This window comes from Antechinus flavipes, chromosome 2, assembly GCF_016432865.1.
Source record: "Antechinus flavipes isolate AdamAnt ecotype Samford, QLD, Australia chromosome 2, AdamAnt_v2, whole genome shotgun sequence".
Classification (NCBI taxonomy): domain Eukaryota; kingdom Metazoa; phylum Chordata; class Mammalia; order Dasyuromorphia; family Dasyuridae; genus Antechinus; species Antechinus flavipes.
The window spans coordinates 661,955,572-661,981,762 of record NC_067399.1 but is presented as its reverse complement, the minus strand read 5'-3'; the positions used below and the strand labels follow the sequence as shown (position 1 = coordinate 661,981,762).

The window sequence follows — 26,191 nt, the reverse complement described above, 5'->3', positions numbered from 1 at the left end:
GTCAGATACTTAAGAAGTGTTAGTGTTATTGGACTGTTAATGTATAATGTAAAAAATGGAGTTATATGAACATGTTTAATTCTTGTATTTTAATAAATAACTAACATTCTTAATGGAATATTAAAAAAAACAAAAACAACTTACCAATGTAGGCCACTGAACTGGTTTAATCTTTGATCCTCGAATCTAGTCTGGATCCTTGATTCTCGACCAGACTAATTGGTGCTCCACCAAAAAAGCAGCAAAATCTTCCAACACTCGAATCTATTCTTGCTTCAAGATCATCAGATTGGATATATATCTAGGGAGAAGTTACATAAGCCAAGTGAAGAAAAACTTGACAATACTATCCATTTTTCATTAATTTTTTTTTAACTGAAATACTGACTAAGCCATAATTTCTTCTCTACCATGACTATTCAACTAGATTTCCCTTTACATCAATTTTTTTAGCCAAAAGCAAAAATAAAATAAAATAAAATAATAATTTAATAAGGAATGTAGGCCAATAAAGATTCGTTTCAACTCATATATTTGCATTTGCATTACTCCTGTATATACTGAGAACTGAATTCAGCTATGATCACTCTGAAGTTAAATCAGAGAAACCATTAAATTATGTTCACGCTGAATTTCTTGTGTTAAAATGTCTGATCTCAATCATGGAATGAGGATAACCTTGGGTTGTTCTTAAAAGCTATGTTGATTGCACAAAACTTCTGGTAGATCCTATTAACCATTTAGCCTTCAAGAACAGTCCCTAAAATACAAACTTCATCCAAAGATCATTAAGGTAAACTCTGGAGGGATCTGTCATCATAAGATTGAACATGAGGAAATAAATTTGTCATTGTGAAACTGTTTATATAGAAAAGGCAGCCAAATGTGCCGCTACCATGCCTTATCATGAACTTACAAATTCTACAAGTATTACTATTGTTCAGTCATTTTAGTTGTGCCTGATTTTTCCTGACTATATTTGGGATATTCTTTTACTAAAATATTTGAGGGGATTGCTATTTTTTTTTCCAGCTCATTTTACAGATTAGGAAATGGAGGCAAACAGGGTTAAGGGACTTGCCCAAGGTCACAGTGTCAAAAGCCAAACTGGATTCAGGAGGCTGTCTTCCTATCTCCAGGCCAGATACTCTATCCACTTACAGCGCCACCTAGCTGCCACTTAATGTTTCAACAACTTTTAATCCTCAACGAAAATTTTATAGTCTTCATCATTATAAAACCTAACAGTCATAAAGCTGATTAAAGTGATTTGTAAAAGAGGGCTAAAAAACCTTGTCACTAATAGAATTCTTGTTCCAGCAGCTGCCTTGCAGCCGTTAGCTTTCTCCTTCCATTTGAGAGATCTTAAGACTCCCCAAAGAATAAAGCATCAATAACCCAAGGGACTGCATGAAGAGCAGTTCAGTGTCTAGAGTTCTAATGAACTAAACAATGCCTTCTGGCTGACTTTCCCTCTTCTTACTGGATCATGACTATGATAAATGAAAGATATAAAGAGAGAGAGCCTAAAAAATCTGGGACAGGCATGGATTTCCCAGGATCATTCCCACCAAAGCAGAGGAAGACAGGGTTTTTATTATAGTAGGAATGCAAACTAAAAATGGTGTGAGGCAATTATACTGAGATAAGGGTTCTACCACCTTGGAATTAAAGACCAATAACATCTGAGGGAATCAAGATCATGTCCTCTGAAACAAAAGCATATGAAGTTCTCATTAGGTAAAAAAAAGTTAGTCCCTCACTCATTTGAGCTGAAGGCTTCACATGTACCCTAAAACTATCTAATATATTTAAAGAGCACAGAGCAATCTATTTTATTCCTTGCCTCCTAAGAGGATAAAACAGATTTACCTATGAGGTTATATGATTCAAGGAGTCTTGTTATGATCTTACAACAGTTAAAATATAGGCAACCAATGGAGATATGGTTTCCATATTGATGGCTCGTTTCCTGCATGTTAAACATACCCTCACCAAAAGTTATAGATATTTATATTTTAAAACTGCTAAACAAAGTAAAGCTCTTCAAACAGCACTTGAAAGTATCTCACTTTCTATAAGCCATCCAACATTCAACAGCCCAAATCAAGTTTTCTTATCCTTGTCAATTGGCTGGGTGTGAAGAGGTGACAAAAGATAAAATAGATCATCACAATTACATGAAATTGCAAAACTTCTGAATATATGCTATACAATATTATTGAATAATAAAAGTAACTATTTACAGCCTTACATGGTTCTACATTTTATTGGAAAAGTTTTAAGTTTCTCTCCATTAAATGTAATGCTTTTGTTTGGTTTGATACATACTATTTATTCTAAGAAAGGTTGCCTCAATTCCAATACTTTCTAGTGTTTTCAATAGGGATAAGTATGGTATTTTTTAGCAAAGGCTTTTTTCTACATCTACTAATAAAATCATATAATTTTTCTAGTTTTTCCTATTATTGAACTAGCCCTGCATTCCTGGTTTAAATCTCACCTGGTCATAACAGGATTTTTGTGATATATTGCTGAAATCTGATTGCTAGTATTTTATTTAAAATTTTTGCATTACATATATAACCTATATCAGGAGGGAAAGGAGAGATAAATTTAGAAATCTTATTTAAAAAGTGAAGGTAAAAACTATCTTTGCAAATTAACTGGGAAAAGTAAAATATTTACTATATATATATATTTGCATTGATAATTCATTCTAGTCTATAGCCTTTGTTTTTGTCTTTTCTGGTTAGATATCAGAACCACATCTGTGTCACAAACAGAAATCTGACAAGTTCCTTATTTAACTATTTTTCAAACACTCTACATTGTAGTGAGATTAATTGCTCCTTGCATTTGGTATAATTCAGCTGGTCCTGAGAATTTTTATTCTTAGGGAGGTCATTGATGACTCGTTTAATTTTTCTGAGAAAGGATTATTTATGTATCCTATTTCCTCTTCTGATAATCTGGACTACTTATATTTTTTATAAATATTCATACATTTCATTCAGATTGTCAGATTTATTGGCATACAGTTGGGCCAAATAGCTCCTAATTATTGCTTTAATTTCCTTTCATGGGTGGTAAGTTTACCCTTTTCATTTTTAATACTGGTAGTTTGGTGTTCTTTTCTTTTTTCTATTCAAATTACCCCCAAATTTATCAATTTTATTGGTGGTGGTGGTGGGGGTTTCCCATAAAACCAACTCCTCATTTTATTAGTTCTAATAGTTTTCTTACTTTTAATTTTACTAATCTTTCCCTTTTATTTTCAGGATATACAATTTGGTGTTTAATTGGAGAGTTTTAATTTTTTCTTCTAGTTTTTTCTTTAGCTACATGTATCTGCTTTTTATCAATTGTATTCATGTATGTATCTAGATATAAAAGTGCTACTTTGGTTGCATCACACAAATTTTGGAGTGTCATCTCATTTTTAAAATGAAATTATTTCAGTGATTCATTCTTGGACAAACTCTTTTGGATTAGGTTATTTAATTTCCAATTAGCTTCCCTGGCTCTTAATAGTCTTAGAAGGATATATTTTTCTGCAATTGATTGTGAAGTTTTTATGCCTGAATAGAGTCAATTTTTATGAAGATGCCATGTAAATCTGATATTCCTCTCTATTCCCATTTCTCCACAATCTATTATATCTGACTTTTCTAAGATTTTATTTATCTCCTTGACTTATTTATATGGTTATCAGATTTCTCTAGCTTTGAGAAGTTGGAGGTTCCCCACTAGTATAGTTTAACTATTTCCTACAGTAATTCAATTAATTTTTCATTTAAGAAATTTGGATACAATACCATTTGGTGCATATATGTTTTGTTTGAACTTGTTACAGTGATTCTGAACCTATCAGGATAAGATAGCAAACAATGAGGTTCATTCTTGAACTAAACTGCCCAGCATTATTTACTGCAGAGAGCACAACTCCGTTGGGCTGGCCACATTGTTTGAATGCCAAATGTACGCTTGTCAAAAAGATTATTTCCTGGAGAAATCGCACAAGGCAAGCGCTCGCCAGGTGGTCAGAAAAAGCAATACAAGGATGCTCCCAAGGTCTCTCTTAAGAACTTTAGAATTGAATATATGACATGGGAGACACTGGCACAGGACCACCCAGCATGGCATTCCCTCCTCAGAGAAGGGGCCATGCTCTAGGAGCCAAGCAGGACTGAATTAGCTCAGAAGAAATGTGAGATGGGCAAAGTTAGAATCACCCCACATGTTCCTAGGGACTATTTGTGTCCAACCTGTGGCAGAGCATTCCAAGCTCATATTGGACATGGTGTAACATCATGATGTCATTTTGGTCCTCTTTGAGAATGAAGGGTTTACAGCTTTCACTACCATATGTCTATTGATAATTACTTCATTGTCTACGGTTTCTTTTTAGCAAAATATAGTTTCCCTGTTAATCCTTTTAATTAGGTCTATTTTCACTTCAGTTTTATCTGAGATCACGATTGCTACCTCTACCTCTTTTACCAAGCTGTTAATTGTCTTTTCATAATTTTCTGCCTCTGCTTTCATTTTTTTTGACTAATTTTTCCTTTATTACTCTGATTTGAGTCTGAAAATTATTTTCAACTCTTCTAGTAATTCCTAGCAGACTCATGTCCAATTCATAGTTTTTTTTTTGTTTTGTTTTTTTTTGAGGCTCTGTAGTTATTTTGACTTTATTTTCTTTTGAGTTAATGTCTTGATGTTCTCTGACATCATAGTAACTTTTTATAGTCAGTTTCTCTTTTTGGTCGTTGTTTACTCATTTTTACACTCTATTTATTGATTTAGAATTTTTCTTTTTTTTTTTTTTTTGGTTAATGTTAGGATCCATTCCAAGGTGGGGAACGCTATAGGAGGTCGAGGGCAGGGAGGAAAAGAACTCTGTTCAAGCTCCAGGCTTTCTCAGACTGCTAGTTTCAAAATTAGTGCTGGGGAGTTAGAAAGTTTTCAATTTTTTCAAAGTGGTATAATTTGGGAAAAGGCGTGGTCACTGATCTCTTAGTCTTTACTCTGCTCCTTATCCAGGAAAGGTCCTTGATCTTTTGGCATAGAAAGACATACTGTCCTTCAGAGCTTTTATTCCCTTTTGAGAGAAAGTACTTCTCTCCATCTTTGAATTATGCCTCAGAAATGGATATGGATAATGGAATTGCCAAACAACCTGGTCTCTCTCAGACTATTTGCCCTTCCTGTCTCTAACTTAGGAGCTCCCAAAGTTTCACCTGCTTCTCATCACCAGCTAGTTTAACCACTGGTGTTTCACCCACATGGGCTCAGGGCTAACTCACTCTCCCTTTTCAAAGAGCTCACCTTCTAACACCTACATCGTTTGGGGTCTGAAGATACCATTTTAAAATTCTTCACGGAGCGTGCCTTCCCCATGGCTCCGCCCCCTCTGTTGGCTCAGGGTTCTCCTTCCAGACTGACCACCCCCTAACTCACCAATGGATCTGAGGCCTCTTAATTGCCCCCAAGAGAGCTGATTGGGATCTGCCTCTGACACACTTGGAGCCCCAGGGGAGAGCTGAGTGGAGGCAGACACTAAAGGAGGAAGAGCAGCTCTGAAGAGGTCTAAACAAATCCTCCCATGGGAGGGGCCTTTCCTTCCTAAATACCCTATAGACGGTGAGGATGAGAGCATCCCACCATAGGTATCCCCAAGGCTTCTGTTCTGGGCTTTCTCTTCTCCTTCTCTATTACTTCATTTGGTGACCCCCTCAGCTCTGATGGATAATTATAATCTCTAAGCTATTGATTATAAAGCTATTGATTATTGCCTCTCCTGCTCTAATCTCACATCTCCCACTGCCTTTCAGATATCTCACAGTGACTGTCTAGTAATCAATAAACATTTATGGGCCAGACACTGTGCTAAGTGCTGGAGATACAAAAATGGCTTGTGAAATCCAATCATTGCACTAAAGGAGCTTAAAACAAGCCAACAAGTATGTACCAAGTGACACAGGATAAAAAGGAAATGATTTTATAAAGGAAAGCATTGGAATTAAGAGGGATAAGCTTTCCAGTAGAAGATGGGCTTTTCATTGAGGGTCTAAGAAAGCTAAGGTCAACAATTAAGAGCGGAGGAGAGATAATGATCTTGAAACAATTAAAAAAGAAGCTCAGATATGAAAAAGGGGGTATCTTGCTTGGGGAACGAGTTCAATGTTAATGGATTTAAGGATATGCATTTGGAATAAAATATAAGCAGACTTGAAAGTTACAACAGGGCTAAATTATGAAAGGCTTCGAATGCCAAACAGAACATCTTATATTAGCTCCTGAAGATAATTAGGGAGCCCATGGAGTAATGAATGAGGGTTGGGAGGATTTAATACAGGGGTCCTCAAACTACGGCCCCAAGGCCAGATGCAGCAGCTGAGGACATTTATCTCCCTCATACAGGGCTATGAAGTTTCTTTATTTAAAGGCCCATAAAACAAAGTTTTTGTTTTTACTATAGTCCAGCCCTCCAACAGTCTGAGGGACAGTGAACTGGCCCCCTATTTAAAAAGTTTGAGGACCCCGATTTTAATATGACCACATCTGTATATCAGGCAAATGACTTTAGTGGCTGAATGAGGTAGGCAGGCAGACCCACCAGTAGGGCATTACATTTTAACAGTCCAGGAGTGAGGAGAAAAGGGGGCACATAATTGAGAGATGGCTATCTTGTCCAGCTTATAATGGAAAAGGTGAAATCAACAGGCTTTGGCATCCCATGGATAAAGTCCAGGATGACTCTTAGATTATAAGCCTGAGGAACTTTAGCCTTTGACAGCTTAATTTCTTAAACTGCAGTCAGAACCCACCTGGATTCTAGTAACTGAATTGGGGGGTGGGGGAGGGAGTTTGAAATTATGATCTATTATCAGCAAATGTTTGATTTGTAAACTTTTTAACTATACCTCTCTACCTGGGTCTCAAAATTTTTTCAGGTAAAAAGAGGTTGTGAGTGGAAAAAATTTTAAGAAGCCCTGTCTGCAGTAATGGGAAAGAAAAAAGGGAGAGGATTTAAGGAAAATGATAATGAGCTCCTTTTTGTACATATTCAGTTTAAAAATAGCCAGTGAACTAAAAGGCAGTTGGAGATATGAGACTCTGGAGGTCAGCAAAGAGATTGAGGCAGGAATGGTCATCAGCACAGTGATTGTAATTAAATCCTTTGGAGCTGATGAGATCACGAGCCCTCCCTCCCGTTACCTCTCAGAAATGTACTTGGAGCCAACAGCAACTTCCTTCTGTTCCTAGAACAAGTTTCTTCAGCTCTCGGTTCTGGCCATTCTTTGTCAGACTACCCACCACGCCTGGAATGATCTCTCATCTCTAGTGTCCTTGGCTTCTTGTCCGCACTAAAACCTCATCTTTTCAAATCCTCTGTTGCAGTGCTTTCCCCCTTTTTGGATTATCTCCTATTTCTCCTGTACATTGTCTGTCTGTACCAGGTTGTCTGCTTTCTGTCTCCCCCATTAGACTGTGAACTCCTTGGAGGCAGGGAAGGACTTTTGCCTCTTTTTATATCTACACTGAGAACAGCATCTGGTACATAACAAGTGTTTGATAAATGTTTATCAGAATGAAAGACAGAATGGTCAACTTTTCCATGACTTTAGGTACACAATGGAACTAATTGTGCAAGGCATATTTTTTTACACCCTTAGTCAGCTTTCCATTGTGCCAGTATAATTATATTTGTTTGACAGTGTCTACTTTTTATTCGACAGAAAAAGATTTCGCATTCACAGCAGCAATAGAATGTTTATAGACCGTCTGTAAAAGGTCTCTGATTTTTAACATTTGTACGTTTCTTTTTTTAATCAGTATCCAAGATGAAAAAATTAATTATTAAATTGATAAGACTTTCCAGGACTGAACTTGAAGCACTAAGAGGATGATAGAACCTTTTAGAGCTTATTTTCTGCTAGCAAATAATTTGAGAATCTCAGATCATTTCCACACTACTGTACAGTGTTGGAGTAAAAATTTTTGAAGTTTTTTGTAACTTTTAAAGGAATATATTAAAATGACATCAACATGGTCATTCTTATTAAAATGAGTGTGAATGCCTAAAATACCTAAAAAGCTCTCTTTCCTCACTTCTTGGAAACCTACAAGGTTTAGTTTTGTGTGTCTTTTACGTAAACTGTTTCTAATATGATTCCCTTCTTTTAGGCTCCAATACTCTCAGCACTTAGTACCATGCTTTAGGAAGAGTATATAGTAAAATTCTGTTGGAATAAATCCAGTCACAGAATTTGTTATAAGGAGGGATCTAGGTGACCATCTTATGCAGCTTATAATGGAAAAGGAATCCCTACTCTAACCTAACAAGTGATCATTCAGCCTCTGCAATGAGGAAAAACCCACTAGGTCACAAGGTGGCCTAGTCTACTTTTGGACAGCTCAAATTTTTAGGAAGTTGCTATTATTATCCAGCCTAATTGGGCCAAAAAGAAGAAATAGAATCCCTCTGTCACATGATAGTCATTGAAATACTTGGAGCCAGCTGTGAGGTCACAGCGCTATGTGGTCTGACCAGGGCAGTTTACACAGAGGGACTATCATCTCCTCCTTACAGGATGCTACTCAGCATTTCTTCAAAGGACGAAGAAGAGGAGCTGAAGGGGGTTTCCATTTTGAAAAACAAAACAGTACTATATGGTAACCTATCTAACTGAGGAAGAAAGATGAGCGAGATTAGGAAAAAGTAAACAATATTCCTACGATGAAGAACAAATAAGCGGATGCTCCTGCTCACGAGAGAAGAGCCTGGTCGAAGGGGGGAACAGGAGGAAACAGGTCTTTGAAGCCTAACAAATGGGAGACAAGAAACAAAATATACCCGATTAAAAGGTTTAGCAACAACCTATGTTGATAAGTTGTAAACAAGTTATTTAGAAAAGAAATATCTGGAAAGAACTGTTGGATGAGCTGAAAAGTGCTTTGTCAAACATTAGCTTTAGAACAACATAGTACCAAGAGAGAATACAAATACAAAATGGATGAACAACCTGAATGATAAAGATCTGAAGAGAACTAGATCAAATATACCATTCATAACTATGGCTAAGTGAAGAATTCTTAATCAAAAGAGAGACAGAGATAATCACAAAAGACCAGAGGCTATATGAAATTTAAGCTTTTGTACAAATAAAAGCAATACAATCAGAATAAGCTAGGAAGCAAGTACTGGGGGAAGTGGTGGCAGGGGACAGTGGAAACCTTTATATCAAATGGGACTGGACCTATGAATTCATTCATAAAGTAAGTTCCCACATAAGGAAACACCTTCCATAAACAAAGGTTGGAGCCTTCTTTAAAAACTCACATGCTTACTAGAGCAAAGAGTTAAGTGAATTGAACCAGATCCCATAGTCAATCTATCTTATAGGCTTTCAACACACTGTGACATACTACCTCTGCTGCATCAAATAGCACAGAGAAGTAATCCAAACATCTATGACCAAGAACTATTAGTCAATGTCACAGATGTCACAGGAACTGCAAAAATAATACACGAACTTTAATTAAACACTGTTCTCAATGACAACTAATAAAACAAATACGAACCAAAACAACTCCATGGTTATATAGCTCACACACTGCTAATCGGCAAAGATGGCAAAAAAATTAAACAGTGTTGAAAGTGCTGTGAAAAGACAAGCATAATATCATACCATTAGAACTATAAATTGGTCTACTCATTCAGGAAAATTTCCAATTATGAAAAGAGAGATGTTAAATAGTCCATATCCTTTGACTAAAAGATACCACCCATAAGAAGATGACAAAAGGAAAGGTCCCATTAAAAAAAAAGTCCCATAAAAATATTTATAGATGTACTACCTCTCGCCACTAAGAGCTGAAAATAATGTAAATGCATATAGATCATCAAATGACTGAATAAACTGTACAACATGATTATGATAGAATGTTATTGAACATAAGAAATAATTACTATTTAGAACACAAAGAGGGATGGGGAGGCTTTTATAAATGAAGCAAGCTAAAAGGACAACAATATACTCAAAACATCTATAATGTAATCGGAAAAAAGAAAAAAAATGAAACAGAATGGTTACATTAATGATAGCGACCAGATTATTCCTATTATTTGAAGAAGTAGGCAGAAGTAGACAATTATCTACCATCAGATCTAAGTGATGTTAGCCAGTTAATGTTTTGTTTTCTTTTGCCTGTTTTGTATTCTTTTTTTTTTTTTTTTAAATAAAGGATAAGTCCTCAGTTTGGAGGATGGTAGAAAATTAATTGGGAAATTAAGTAAAAAAATAAAAGCAATTAAAAAAATTTTTTTTTTCCCCAAGCATCTGGCATTTCATATGGGAAAGTACATTTGTTTCTAGAATGAGTCTGCCTGACTCTAAGCCCAGCATCCTTTTCACTGTGCCAGCCATAAAGCTACCTGTAAGAAAGAATACTTTTTTTTTTTTTGGGGGGGGGGGGGGTGAGGCAATTAGGATTAAGTGACTTGCCCAGAGTCATAGAGATAGGAAGTAAGTGTCTGAGGTCAAATTTGAACTCAGGTCCTCCTGACTTCAGATCTGGTGCTCTATCCACTGCACCACCTAGCTGTTCCAAGAAAGAATATTCTATCAGCATTTATTTATATACTTTCTATAAACCTATTCTTAATAAATTCTTACTTTTAGTAGTCATGTGGAATAAAGTTGAGCCTGGATTCTCATTGTCCATCTAATGAGGTAAAAGATCTGTTAGATCTTATTATTATTATTAATATTAACATATGACTGCTCCCTCCACCAATACTCTTGTTAATATGTAATTATATTGGAATTAATATTAATAATAGAGGGAAGAAATGGGAAGTGAATAAATTTTAGATAAGGGATAGTTAAATAATATAAATGCCTATGTAATAGGCATCCCACAGAGCAGGAATGGGAATAAAGAATTGGGTGGGTAAGGGATGCTGGATAGGGGGTTGGATTATGATGATCTGAACTCAGAATCACTGGGATGTGAACAATACAACTAGAATAACAATGTTTGTCATCAAAGGTCAAGCACAACAAGGTAAATGAGCAAGATGAAATCATAACAAAACTAAAAGAAATGAATACAATAAATGGACCCTATTATACAGTTAATATTAAGGTCACAGAAAAAGAGGAAAAAAATAACTCCCTATTTACCAATTTTCCATCTATTAAAAGAGATCTAAAGGACAAGTTAAAGAAATTAATTATTTAATGAAATATCAGATAAGAATATAGCTTGGATTTTTTTCCAGTTTTCATTAAATCAAATGTATTAACATTTTAGAGGTATGTGAAATTTTGGGTTCCAGAAAAATAGGAGCTTAATATTTATCTGGTTGGTTTAACATTTTAAAAAATTAATTCCTCAAAATCTTCTAGGTGCCTGAAGTTTTAACCTTAACATAAACTATAGCTCCTACCTATTTACAAAAACGTTTAAAGCTATTTTTCATTTGTGAAAATATTATGTTTTTTAAAAAAATCTTAAATGTTTTATGGCACTATACTAATCAGTAATAAAACAATTAGAAAATAATGAAAAATTTAACACAATAAAAATATCTCTTAGTACTAATTTTGGGGGACAAACTGAATTTGGAGTTGATTGCTTAATGAAAAAATGCTAACTGGAGTTCTGAACTCTTGGTTAAAATTGGAGAATTATTACAACTTAAAACATTGTAAAGGAACTTAAATGGAACAAAAACAGATAAGATAAGAGTACTCCTTGATGAAATAAAAAGGAATACTTTAAATGTTCATTTTCTCTCTATTTTTTTTAAAGTAGCATTATAAATTATCTTTTTCTAATAATATAGCCAGACTGATTGAAAAGTGTAAAATACATCAACAATGACTATAATAATTTTAAAGTTTGCAACAATCTTTTGGGCTAAGTACAACTAAGACTCAATAAACTGGGAAACTGAGGCTGAGAAGCAAATTGCCCATCTTCTCCTATAGAGGTGAGGGATGAAGCACAAATTAAGCACAGATGGACTGCCACAGCTAAAAAAAATTGCTTATTAAACAGCTGCTATTATCATATAACTCATTCTACATGGCTCAAAATAAAAGATCTGGGGTTTTCTTAAGTGTTAACCCTGTACTAATCTCACACATCAAACTCCATTTACACAATTATCATCAGAAAGTGAGAAGTAGCATAGCAACATGATGACAATTGTTTAGGGTTTATTTTAAATAATACTGATCAATTCTTACCCTAAAATTTAAATACCAAGGTAGTATAAAAGCATAAGGCAGCAGGATTTGAACCCATGACTCCAGGTCCAGCATTTTATTATACTCATACCACCTCTCAAAAGTTTTATTTATTTGTTGAAGTGATAGTTATAATTGCAAGAAAAAAATTTAAGTACCAAGAATCAGGATCACATAAAATTTAGTGACTACCATCATTAATAAATCAAAGAGCAAAAAATACAGGCTTCCAAAAAAGTGACTTATTTACCAAATCTCAGGATAATACTAAAGAGTATTGAACTTTCAATGAAATATAAGACTTATAAATATTCAAAATTTTAAAAACTAGGGCTTAGTTTTTTGAGTAGCTGAGTCTTCAAAATAAAAATGCATTACTAAGAAGAAACATAAAAAAAAAAATAAAAATGAACATTCACAAGAGATTTTGATCCAATGTGGGAAATGGAAACCATTCTGAAAATCTGTTAACTAAAAAATAATTAATGAAAAAAATAAAAAAAATTTAAAGATAATTGTATGCGAGAGCCAAGGCATCTGAGAAAAGGTAAGTAACTTGCTTCAACTCTCCCAAATTTCCCTACAATTTTAAATAATGCCTCAAAATTAATTATGGAGTGGCAGAACCCACCAAAGGACAAAGTGAAACTATTTTCCAGCCCAAGACAACCAAAAAGGTTGGCAGGAAAGGTATGTTGCACCCAAGTGAGAGCAGGAGCTCTTGGGAGTTCAGCCCAAACATCAGCAAACCAGCAGTAAGCCATAAGGGCGAGTCAATCTGCGGCAGCAATGTTAGGTTCTGGACTTCTAAGCCCACAGAGAGTAAGGGGGTCACCGACAATTTGTCAGGAGGAGATTACAAAGGAAGCTTTGTTGGCACTCTGTTGAACTGCCAATACTCAAATCTGGGACACAGTTTCAGGGTGAGGAACACTAGCACAGCCAAACTTAAAACTTCAGGAAACTGGGGACCCTGGTCACAGTTTCAAGGCTGAAAAGAGTACTTGTGGTTGCTCACAGTGCAGAGCACAAGCCAGGAGAATAGTAAATACACCTCTCCTTGGACTACATCATCTTGGAAGAACCAAACACTTATATGTCCCCTGGATAAACTCTGAAAAAAGCTGGACAAAAAACCTGAAGCTTGGGACAGTTCCCCCCACCTTCCTTCACCCCATCCTAATATAGAGTTAAAATTCAGGAAATAGAAAATCATGAAAAAGATTCAACAGCTTGGTAAAAAAAAGGCACAAAAAACGCTGAAGAAAATAACATCTTAAAAAACAGAATAAGACATGGTAAAAGAAGCCAAAAAAAAAAAAAAAATCCAATGAAGAGAACTCTCTAAAAAGCAGAAATGAGCAAATGGAAAAAGGTACAAAAATTCACTGAGGAAATTAATTCTTTTTTTTTTTTTTTTTGTATTTATTTACTGTTTTTCCCCAGCTACAGTCAAAACATTTTTTTTTTACATTTTTTTTTTTAAATTTTGAGTTCTAATTTCTCTCCCTTATCTCCACCTACAATTAGGAAACTACATATTAAGTTATGCAAAACAGGAAATTCCTTAAAAATTAAAATTGGCAAGTGGAAGCTAATACTCTTTGAGATATCAAGAAACAATAAAGCAAAATAAAAAGAATGAAAAATAGAGGACTGTGAAAATTTCTCATTGGAAAACAAAAGACAAAATAAATCAATTTTAAATTAAGTGAATGGCTTAGAGACAAACAGGTAATAAGTGTTTGAAAATGACACTGAAGTCAGATTTTCCATAAACAAGATGCTGTCACCTAGCTGATAACAAGGTAAACCAATAAATTTTAATAACTAAAGCCAACAATGAAAAATCAAAAAAGAAGTTAAAATTTAAAACAAAAAACTGAATTAATAAAACTAGGAGCCAGGTTTTTTTTTTTTTTTTTTTTTTTTTAAATTGGCTATAAGTCATTAAAGTTTAAAAAAAAAGAAAAGAAAACCAAATTACCAGTAGCAAAAAAAAAAAAAAAAAACCAACCAAATGACAATAAATGAAAAAGTACAAGATACTTGAAACTACTTTGCCTAAACACATGTCAATAAATCAATTTAAATGTCAACTTTAATGAAATATTTATAAAAATATAAAATGTTGAAATTAACAAAATAAAAATTTAAACAACCCAATTACTTTTAAAAGTTTTAAATTAGATATTTCCAATTATATTTTAATTTTAAAAACATTTTTTAAAATCTTGAGTTCCAAATTCTATACTTCCCTCCTGCCTTTTCCCTCCCCCTTGAGAAGGTAAGCAATATGTCAAGTATACATGTGAAGTCATGTCAAAAAGATTTCCACATTAGCCATATTGGAGAAGAAAATACAGGAGAGATTAAAAAAAAAGAAAGAAAAAGACAAATACAAGCAAAAAATATGCTTCAATATGTATTTAGAGTTCACTAATTTTCTCTCTGGAGATATAAGCCTTTTTCATCAGGCATCTTTTGGGAAGTGTCTTAGATCACTGTTTTGATCAGAATAGCTAAGTCTTTCACAGTTGATCATTCTTACAATATGGCAATATTGCTGTTGCTATATATAATGCTCTCTTGGTTCTGCTCACTTTACTTTACACCAGTTTAAATAATGCTTCCCAGATTTTTCTGAAACCATAGAGCTTGTTATTTCTTATACCACAATATTTCATCACAAACAAATATCACAATTTAACACAATTTCTAAATGAAGAAACTGAACAAATCACAAATGAACTTTCAATTAAAAAAAAAACATTTCAAGATCAGATGGCTTCACAATTGAATTCTATCAAATCATCAAGTGAAAATTAATTCTAATATTACACAATTTGTTTGCTAAAATGCACCCTCTTCCCAAATGGATCCTAACTAATTCTGGGACACCTATAATCCTTAGGGTACCTCTAAAATCAGCTGTCTTCTGAATCAATATGCTTTGCTTTAATAGAAAGCATTTTTTTCTTAATGCTATATTGCTTTTTGCATCTCTTCCACTAGCTCTTCCTTTGCACTGTCAATCAGTTGTCCTTTTTTCTACTTTAGTGAGACTTACTAAGAATTTGAATTTTCCTCTTCTGCCAATTAATTTCTCCTTTCAGTTGTTTTAGAAACTGTGTTCCCACAATTCTCACTTCTCTTTCAAACTAACTCGGGAACACTGTCTTGTGGTTCCATGTTCTCCTCAAATTCCACATGGTATTGTCTCTACAATTGTGGAATCTTTTCCCTTTGTTTTGCAGTATTTATTCATAAGAGACCTAAACTTATTAGATGATCTAGAGGCCATATTTCCTTCTGACATTACTGTTTCCTTGCTGGTTTATTTTTAGATTAGCAAAATAATTTTTAAAATTAAATAATTTTTAAATTAAAAAATTTTAAATTATTATTTAAAAATGTGAGTTTTCTTCCTCTTGAAATCAATGGTAATTTCAGTCTTTACCTGTTGTTATTTCTTATTCCTCATTTTAAGACCCCCTCCCTTTTGATGGGTTCTTTTAACAGTCATCTAATTCAATTCACACCTAAAAAAATGCCTATTTTAATATGTTTGGTCAAGTGATCATGAAGAGTTGCTTCAAGATTTTCAATGAGTAGGAATCCACTCTCTGGAGGAAGTAACGTTTGTTTCTGGACAGCTCTAAATTTTAGCAACAGTTTCTTGACACGAAACTTGCTATTCCTTTTAATTAACTTTCAACCATGGCTCTTGATTCTGTGTTCTACAGCTAAAAAGAGCCTCTTTTTACATAAAAATCTTCAAGTACTTCAGAATACTTTCTTGAATTTTTTCTTCTTCTGTATATTCAACATCCTTACTTCCTCCTCAAAACCACTCCTAAAAAGTTTCTGAGATCTTGAATAACTTTCTAATGTCCTTCCCCAAATAGAATGCCCAAGACTAAACGTAGAGGGCCAATCACTTCTTTGGGGTTCATGACCCCATATGGGGGTCTCATAACTGAATGTGTATGGGATAACATGAAGTTATGACTTATTAACAACAAATGTCTTATATACCTATAATATTCACGATCACATAAAAATTTCTCAGTCTAAAAAGAGTCGTGAGTGGAAAAAGTTTTAAAAAGCTCTAATCTAAAGTCCCATTACTTCTTGTGACTATCCTAAAATAATGCCTATTCCTGGTACAGATTTACCCTGCAGTCCACTAAAATCTCTACACTCACTTCAACAAATTGCTGTCTGACTTTGCCTCCCGTCACCTTGTACTTCTCAAGATGATTTTCAGAATCTTAATGTAAGATTTTACATTCATCTCTGGAGCGCTTTATCATATTTGATCTGCCTGTCAAAATCTGTTCGAATCCCAACACCACCATGCAGGGTGTTAACTGCATCTCAGTTTTTTAGGGGCAGCTAGGTGGCACAGTGGATAGAATGTCAGGCTTAAAGTAAGGAAGCCTCATCTTCCTGAGTTCAAATCCAGCCTCAGACACTTACTAGCTATGTGATCCTAGACAAATTACTTCATACCGTTTGCTTCAATTGCCTCATCTATAAAATGAGCTGGAGAAGAAAATGGCAAAACACTTTGGAATCTTTGCCAAGAAAATCCTAAACAGGGTCTAGAACATAGACAAAACGGAAAAACAACTGAACAGCAAACTTAGCTTTGTGTCACCTGTAAATCTAAGATTTTGAGCTATACTTCTAAGTAATTTCAAATTTTCAAAAACAGCACAAGGTTAAAAACATATACCTACTACAGGATTCTGCTGGAGGCCACCTGTCAAAATAATATCAGTTATAAATAATAACTATACTTTGGATCTAATCAACCAGTTCCAAATACAATCAACAGTATTAGCATGTTTCCCACATCTCTACCCATCTTTTCCAAAAGAATAGTATGAAATACGTTACCAAATGCTTAGCTAAGATCTTGTAACATATATAGAGTAATTCCCTGCCAAAAAAAGAAATAAAATTGGTCAAGTATTGTCTTTGATTAAGCTACGCTAGCTTTGTGATTGCTAAAACCTTTTATCAATGTTCTTAAATCATCTTTGTATTAATCCCTCTTTATAAATGTTTTTCTAGGAATTAACATCAAGCTTATCATTCTATAAGCTTTCATACTCTATACTATTCCCTGGATTTCTCCCCCCCTCCCCAAAAAAATCAGAATATTTATCTTTCTCTAGATTAGGAATAACTCTCTTGTTCTCCATAATCTTTCAAATAAATATCAGCTATTACAATACAGTATGTCAGCAATGTTAATTTGCCATTTTTCCTCTAGTATTCAGATGAAAGTTCATCTGGGCCGGTGATATGAATTTTATCAAAAGCAACTAGATGTTCCTCCCTTCCTCTCCTTTCTTACAGAGGACACCAATTTTCTGTTGCCTATTTTCTGTTCTGTCATTTCCAATGTTCAATGAATTCTCCTAGGCAAGGAAAACAGAAACAAAATAACTCAGTAAACCCACCTGAGAATGTACAAGTATATCCCAATACCACCCCCCCTCAAACAAAAGAAGCAACAAGGCAAGTTTCATTTTATGAACTGAGCCTCAGAAAGCAGAGTCCTATCCTACCCAAGTGGTTCTGTTCTGCTTGAACCTGTGAGGTCTCTGAGGGTTTTTGTGCATCACTCTCCTTAATACAGCCCTCAGGTCTTACTACAGCCCCCCACCTCCTGGGATAGAATTCCTGGCACCTTCAAAGAATAGTTGAAATATTATTAAATTGAAGGCTCTTTCCTTACTTCCCTTTCAAGTGTTTTTTATTTTATTTTATTTTATTTTATTTTGTTTTGTTTTGTTTTGTTTGGGGGTAGGGGAAGAGAAAATAGAAAGGAGTGAGTCAGTCCCTGGTTTTTGACACAGCACATTTAAATTTAGCCTTTAAAAAGTTATAGTATTTGCTGAAATTTTCCTAGCTTTTTTGTATCTATCATCACAATGAATGTCTATCAGACACCAAAAATCAGTAATATTTTATTATAGTTAAATTTATTAGAACTCCCCTCAAATGAAGGTACTGGGCATCATGTAGATAAGAAAATTATATTTTCAGTTTTATAATTAAAACCTTTACCACTCAAAAGTCAAATTCAAAGTTCTGCTTTCTTTAAAAGAAATATACTTTACTGTACTTAACTTAAAAAAAAAAACTGTAGCTACTTTTTTTTTTAAACTGTAGCTACTTTTTTTTTTTAACTGTAGCTACTTTTTTTTTTAAACTGTAGCTACTTATATTTTTTGTGTAAGATTGTAAAGATACCCTGATAGGAAGACCTATATTTACATTATATACTATGTATGTATGTGTATATATATATATATATATATATATATATCTTTGAATTACATACTTTTTTTTTAAATCAGAGTCTTTTAAAAAAGTAATATTTAAAGTGAGAACAAAAGAATTAAGCCTTCAAACTAAGATCTATACTAAAGGATTAGGCATTAGGTCTCTACTTCATCTTTTTTACATTCAAATGTTACATTAAGAATATTCTTTTCTTAATGGAAACTGAGTGGCTGCACCTCGGTTGGGGAATAACTGAATAAATTATGCTCCATGGATGTAATGGAGTATTATTGTTCTGTAAGAAATAATAAGCAGGCTATTTTCAGAGAGGTCTGGTGCAACTTACATGAACTGATGTTAAGTGAAGTGAGCAAAACCAGGAGAACATTGTACATCGCAACAAGATTATGTGATGATCACCTGGGATAGACTTGACTCTTCTTACCAATGAAGTGGTTCAAGGTAATTTCAATACACTTGGGATGGAAAATGCCATCCACATCCAGAGAGAAAACTATGGAGAGTGAATGTGGATTGAAGGATAATATTTTTTAACTTTTTTTGTTATTTTTTTTCTTTCTTATAGCTTTTTTCCCTTTTCATTTTGATTTTTCTTACACATATAACAACTATGGAAATATATTCAAAAGGACTGCACATATTTAACCTAAAAAAAAAATAGGCAAATGCAATTACTCAGGATTTAATTTAGTTATTTGTTGATTGTTTGGACTTAAGAAAGTCATGGAGAAATTTATAATAATGCCAATAAAATTTACAAGTGTGCCATGGGCAAAAAAATTAAAAAGTCATCAAGATTTTTCATGTTTAGATTTTTCAAACCAAAAGAATCTTTCTTTATAACAAAAGATATTTGTGGGAGCAAGAAATTAAGAAGAAAAAAATCTCCCTTAGATGTTGTAAGAGGACAATACATACCCACATCTTTTGTATTCAATTCTGGATATATTCTTGTAATGTGATTTGTGATTACTTTCATAAAGATTAACAAAAGTAAGTAACACAGAGGAGTAAGGTTTTTTTTTCCTTTAAATTAAAAAAAAAAACCAAAAAGGATATCCTTTCCTTTTTACCTCTAGAAGGAAAGCAATGTCATTGTCCTTAGGTAAATGAGCACCTGTAGCAAAAGATTTCCTTTTGCAAATGATATGTCATGTCATTCACCTAGTAACTTTCACTGACCAAAGCCCTCTCTCTTTCATGATAGACTTAACCGATTAAGTCTGAGAAAACAGAACTTATAGTGTTCACTCAACTCCCACAACTAAGCAGCTGAATATCCTAGATCTTTTAAAATACTATTCTTAGAGGTTTCACATGGTATTATGCATCATCTTGTTGCTAACCACGAGATCTAAAGATGTTTTGCAGTTGCCTTTAAAAATATCTTAGATTTCTAAAAGGCACTTAAATGAGTATTACAAGGTTCATACAAAAGGGATCAGTGAAAACATTTTTTTTAAATGGACCCGTAAAAAAATGAATAAAAGGTGTGTGTATGTATTTATGTATGTATGTATGTACAGTGCATCTCACACTTACTCTAAATCCAGTCATGTATATCTATCTCACACACGTCTCCTTTTCTTCTACTCAGAGGGTCGTATGCCCTAGTTAAAATTATTAACACCTAGTTAATGGTGCTCTTTTTTAACATCTCTTTTCTCTTGAGAGCTACCAACATCCCCATAGTCTGCCACTTTGTCCATTGCCTACCACAAATCTTGCTGTACCCCATCAGTCCATCCTCTCTGTTCACTGCTAAAGGGATTTCCTAAAGTGCAGATCCAACCACACCAACCTCAGATCTAATAAATGTCAACCACTCCCTATCACGTGCTGTTTCTCTGAGGCATTCGAAGTCCTGCATATTCCAGCTCTCCCCTTTCTAATCTCTATTCACTTCTGAGGCACCTTTTTTGCCTCCCCCCAACTTTTCAGTTCAGAGACATTGCCTTCATCGCTGTTCTTTTAAAAAGACACGCTATCATCTGATTCCTCAGAAGTTTTCTCAGGCTGTTCCCACACATGCCCTGGAAGCCCTTCCCAATCCCCTCATGATGCTAAGATTTTCCCATCTGTTGATTATCTCCTCTTAATTTCATATCCATCTTTTTTTTTTTTTTTTTGTCCATAGCTGTCTGACTGGGCTCTCCGATTAGATCCTGTGCTCTTTGAATACAGTGATCTTTATATCCTGAGAGCTTATCAGCGCCACACATGGTACATAGTAGGCAATTATTACATGCTTATTGGCTTATTAGCATGTCTCTCTGCCTCCAGCGCTTCTCATCCCACTCTACATAGTAGCAGCCCAATTGTATTCCTGAAGCTCAGGTCTGACCAAGTCAAGACCCTGGTTCACAAAGCTCCCAATTACTTTTTGCTGCTTCTGGCACACTGACATGCGTGTGCGCACACACACAACCAATAAAAACTCCTCCCACGTGAAAAGGACATTTTTCCTCTTTCCCCAAGCTGTCTTTCAAGCACTGTTTCTGCATTAGTTGCCTTCATCCATTCTAAGTCAAACTGTCCTCCTTATTCTGAATGGAGCAGTCCCCATAATACAAACTATCCCTTCCTTTAACAGAATTTTATGTGTCCAAGCATACAGTCGTTTCTAAATTAATCAGAGAGTGTGTGTGTGTGTGTGTGTGTGTGTGTGTGTGTGTGTTGGAGTGTGCTTTTATCTTACTGACGCAAATACCATTCAAAACATTTTCAATACTCTTTTGCAATCTCTTGTATCCCAACCATTAAGTATGAGAAATGCTGCAGCTGGTGTGATCTCCACAGGCCTCTGGAGTATGCACATCTAGTTCTAGTCCATCAGGACATGGTGACAAGACCGTGTGAAGCTGAATGAACTGTGGTGTATCGCAATGACACTTACCAGCCTTGTGCCTTTGTTCCCCGAGGTGCTAGAATGAGGCAAGATCTACAGTTGTAGGCCCTGTGAAAACAGACTCGGGCCTTATCTTCACCACCTGCCCCCTGGCTAATGAACAGATGGTCCCACTGCTCCTTCTATTGTCTTTTGTTATCTGTTAGCCATTGCCTTAGGTGCAAGAGCACAGGAGATAGCTACAAGCTCATTTGTTAAGTCTAACCAGTCCCGAGAGCCGGGAAGCTCACGAGCTGTGTCTGAGAATGACCATCATGGGCTTGGAAGGTCAGAATGGAGGCTTCTGAGGTCATAGACTAGTCCACTTAAGGAGGGGGCATCAGCTTCTAACAGGCTGATGCTGCATCATGAAGTACTCGGTGGGACAAATGCCTTACAATGAGTGACAACATGACGCTGAAGGGGAAGGAGAAGAAACAAGCCCTTATTACGTGACAGCTATTTGCCAGGCACTGGATTAAAGCCTTGACAAATGCTATCTCGTTTAATCTCCCAATATCGAATAATAGTGATACTATTATATCTCTAATATATAGTATTATATATAAATATATAGTATATGTAATAGTAGGTTTGACTCCATTCTCCTCAGGGATTGAGTGGTAGAAAGGAGAATGTCCTATAAGGCATTGAGGATCAGTGCTTTGGAACTAAGTAATTAAATGATAATGAGATGCTATGCTCATTAGAGAATAGCTATGATATAAAGGAAATATTAAGCGTGCCTCACAACTGTTATTGTAGCAAACACTTTGGGGATGGGGCGATCTATCCAACAACATTAAAGAATCACCTTTATAAGCCCTTAAAGGTATTTCTAGAAGACCCCGAAGTAGATGTACCCTTGTTTGGGGAAACTTCAGAACCTGTGAGTATAAGCAGGAATTGAAAAACAAACCCTTAAAATCATAAACAGTAGTTACATATCTTCAATAATTCATTATACATTTTTAACACAATAAATCATCTTTCTCAGTTCTTTAAGTAAATTGTTTGATAAATAATGTGCCATTATTTAATAAGATTCTATAGTGTGAAAATTATAGTAAAATATTAATTTTTTTTAAAATTAAGACTATTATTTGTAACTTGTCACTAAAGGTAAAACCACCATCTTGAAAATGGTACCAAAATCATTCAACACACTAGAAATACAAGTTCCCCCCCTCCCTCCCCCGACCCCGCAGCATGAAAAAATACTTGTTAAAATTTTTCAGGTTAAATATACCAATAATGCCATGGAAACAAGTTGGACAAGGAGTCAAGAGATCTTCTACATTCCATTAATCACGCTGATTTCTAGAATACTACTTCATTAGTCTGAGAATTAGATTTTTTCATCTATAAAATGAAGGGATTGGAATATGTTATCTATCCATTCCCTTCTAATGCTGTAAAATCCATGTCTAATCAATAACTAAATCTAGAATAAGCTGACAATTTTTGATGGAATGATACTACATATTCTAATACATTATGAAAAGAATTTTCTTCATTTAAAATGTCATATTTTGATTCATCATGGCAAAAATGTTTTTAGGAATATAAAATAGTATTATCCTAGCTAACAACAAAATGGTATTTGCATTTTTTTCTTAGGAAATAGTGAGATTATCTCAAATGTGCCAAAAAAAAAATCTTTCCATGGCATTAACTTATATTAAAAAGATAAATATTTATAGAGAGATAATAGAGCTTGTGGCTCCAAAGTTAATGTTCTTCCCTCCACACCTCTAGCCTCGCCCTCAGAACAAGAATTGGTAATCCACAGTAATTTTCATCATGTTACCACAGTCTACTCAAGAATTCACAAAGACTTTCAATAGCCTATTAGAAAGACAAATTCCTACCCATGGCAGTCAGTCAAAGTCTTCCATAATATGAACTGCTCCAAATGCTTGAGGATTCATGTGGATTTGCTATAAAGGTAGTAAAATGAATGAAGAGGGGTGGATTGGGTGGGGTAGGGAGAAACAATCATAAATTCATTTTGTACAAGTTTTCATGTACAACAGAGTGCTAAGAAGATAGTGAGGGGAAAAAAAGGAAGGAAGGATGGAATGTGGGTTTGGGAGTCATTGGCAATAGATGTGTTTTTTGAACCCAAAGGAGATATCTAAGAGAAAGCAGGGAAGAAAAAGAGAAATGGAAAACTCAAAATTAAGGATCAAAGCAGGAATGATGATACAGTAAAGGAGACTGAGATAGGTGGGAAGAGAACCAGAAAAATACAGTGTCAGAAAAGGGAAGTAATATCCAGGCAGAGATGATGGTTAAGAATGCTGTATGCTGCAGAGAATTCAAGAAAGGGAGGGAGGAAAGGGAGGGAAGGAGGAGGGAGAAATTTGGCAATTAAGAACTCCTTGATAATTCTAAAGAGCAGTTTCAGTTGAAGAAGGATGAGGACTGAAAAAAGATCACTAAAGTTAGTGATAAAGAAATCATGTTGCCAAATTACAAAAAATAAGCATTACTCTTTTTTTTTTTTTTTTTTTTTTTAAGATGCAAGAGCGGTGGTCCATGACTGAGGGATATAGCATGTATTTTTAATTTTTTCATTGTATTGATTACTTTTTTGAGTATCTTTCTCTTCCTAGTGCTTTGGGTTAAAAAAATATTTTGTAATATAGGACAGCTCCTTTGGAGGCAATGAGAAACTATTAGATTAAAAAAAAATCACTAAAATTAAAAAAAAAATTCACTGACAAAATAGGAGAGAATGATTTGAGTCCAGTTAGTGGCTGGAAATCATTCTGCAAGATCTAAATGGAACCAGAGACATCAAGTCAAGGAATATATAGATTTTTCTAAGAGTTTGGGTGTGAAAAGGAGAGGGGAGGGGTCTGGGGGAAGTAATATTATGATGACAAGATTAAGGGATTCATATACATTCTAATTCATGTGTAAGACCTCATATATAATTATTTATAAAAACATATAGATATATAAAATTTTAGACCACTTAATTTTTTGATGTCATCATTTTTGATGGGTCATCACATGTTATATGGGTTAATAATTTTCCCTCTTTGACCATCATTTTCCACTGAATCTTTATAGGCCTGCAAAAAAACAAAACAAAGCAAAACAAAACAAAATAAAAAAAAGCCAAACAACGAACCAAAAAACTGCACTAATTAGTGAATTCTGAAAAACAGATTATTGTATTGTTTAACCTAAATTGTTCCATCACACAAACAAAATGGGAAATAGCCTTGAGTTCCAGGTTTAGATCTGAAAGAAATTTGGTACATTGTAAAAATAGAAACATTTTCATTTTTCAAGAAAATGCCGCCAGATACATTAGCAACACACCCTTCCAAGGTGTTCTAGACAACTGTCATACTCCAAGTAGTATAAATGCATTATTTCAACCAACATTCTAATGGTCTGCATGAAGAAATACATAATTTTCATATTCTACAATATAATTTTAGCTTATACTTAATATTCAATATTCAGCTTCATGCCCATATTTGAAGGTACTATGAAAAAATCTTCCCCAAATCATATATCAACATGTATCTATTTTATCTATAATACATTTACACTACCTGAGGCATGAAATATCTTAAATTTGCATAAAAAAGAAAATTAAATCTAAGATAATCAAAATTTGGCAAATTTCTACTTCAGAGTTCCTTAAAATAATGCCAACGACAGTGACATATTAATGTTTTTCTAATCTGTAAACAATAAACGACTGCACCAATCCATATTTTCATTTTAAAACAACATTTTCTAATATTCATTCAGCTACCAGATATCATTCCAAAACAAAAGACCACAAATTTGTTCATTTTTGAAATCACTCAAAGGCTAAGATCATCTCAGTGAAGAGAGGGGAAAAATTCAATTTACCTCATTTACACAATTGAGAATTATTTAAGTGCTCTGTTATAATTAGAATTCTGCCACAATTTAATTCTAGATCTATTACGTTCAGGAAAATAAAAATAAATTTAAAGGATTCCTTCACAGAACATTTAGCCCTTTAAACACCTCATGACGTTCACCCTTCAGCTCATTTCTTATAACAAAGAAACCTTTTGCCAAAAGAAACCATCTCTACACATTTTTTGAAATAAACACCGCAATCCAATCAGAGATCTCTAAGCATAGAAAACCAATCTACCAAAAAAGCTGCTCAGAAATTAAAGAAAAATAAAAGCATTAAAGAACATTCAATTAAAAACCAGAGGTAGCTCACGGAGCCCCCGAAGGGCTGCTTGCTCCTCTTGCCCCTCTTGCCCGCGCCCACTGACCATCCATCTCCATCCTCTTCCTCACCCCCCGGCTCGGCAGCCCCGGTCCGGGGTGCGTATGTGGCTGCGTAGGTGGCTGCGTGTGTGTCTGGCTAAGAGTGTGTCTGGATGCGGATAGCGAGCTGCGTAGTCTGATATGCGCAGGACTCTGGGTGGCGATGGCGAAGTGCGTAGGTCTGGATGCGGCTGTCTGGGGGTCTGCGTCTGGGTGCGGATGTCTGCATGCGGATGTCTGCGTGTGTCTGAGGCGATGTGCGTATGTCTGGCTGTCTGGTGCGTGGCGATGTGCGTATGTGCCGATGTGCGTGTGCTGATGTGCGTGTGTCTATGTGCGTATGTCCCTGTGTCGCACATACCACCCTACCCCCACTGCCCCCCCCACCCACCGCCCTCTCCCCACCGCCGCTCCCCCCCACCTCCACCCCCCC

The 26,191-nt window shown here is 35.0% G+C and overlaps 1 protein-coding gene and 1 long non-coding RNA gene across 3 annotated transcripts in view; both read right to left on the bottom strand.

Annotated features, from left to right (window-relative positions):
* JMJD1C (jumonji domain containing 1C) overlaps positions 1–371 on the bottom strand; it is a 114,997-nt gene extending 114,626 nt beyond the window's left edge. For both annotated transcript variants that reach the window (XM_051982600.1, XM_051982602.1), the window contains exon 1: positions 145–371. The gene's annotated coding sequence lies outside the window, so the exon portion shown is untranslated. The remainder of the gene's footprint in view (positions 1–144) is intronic.
* Positions 372–20,038: 19,667 nt separating this feature from the next.
* LOC127552123 (uncharacterized) lies at positions 20,039–26,133 on the bottom strand. The gene is made up of 2 exons (XR_007951266.1): positions 23,349–26,133; positions 20,039–22,364 (listed from the first exon to the last, which is right to left on the bottom strand). It is a non-coding gene; the product is annotated as an uncharacterized LOC127552123 (long non-coding RNA).
* Positions 26,134–26,191: the final 58 nt, after the last annotated feature.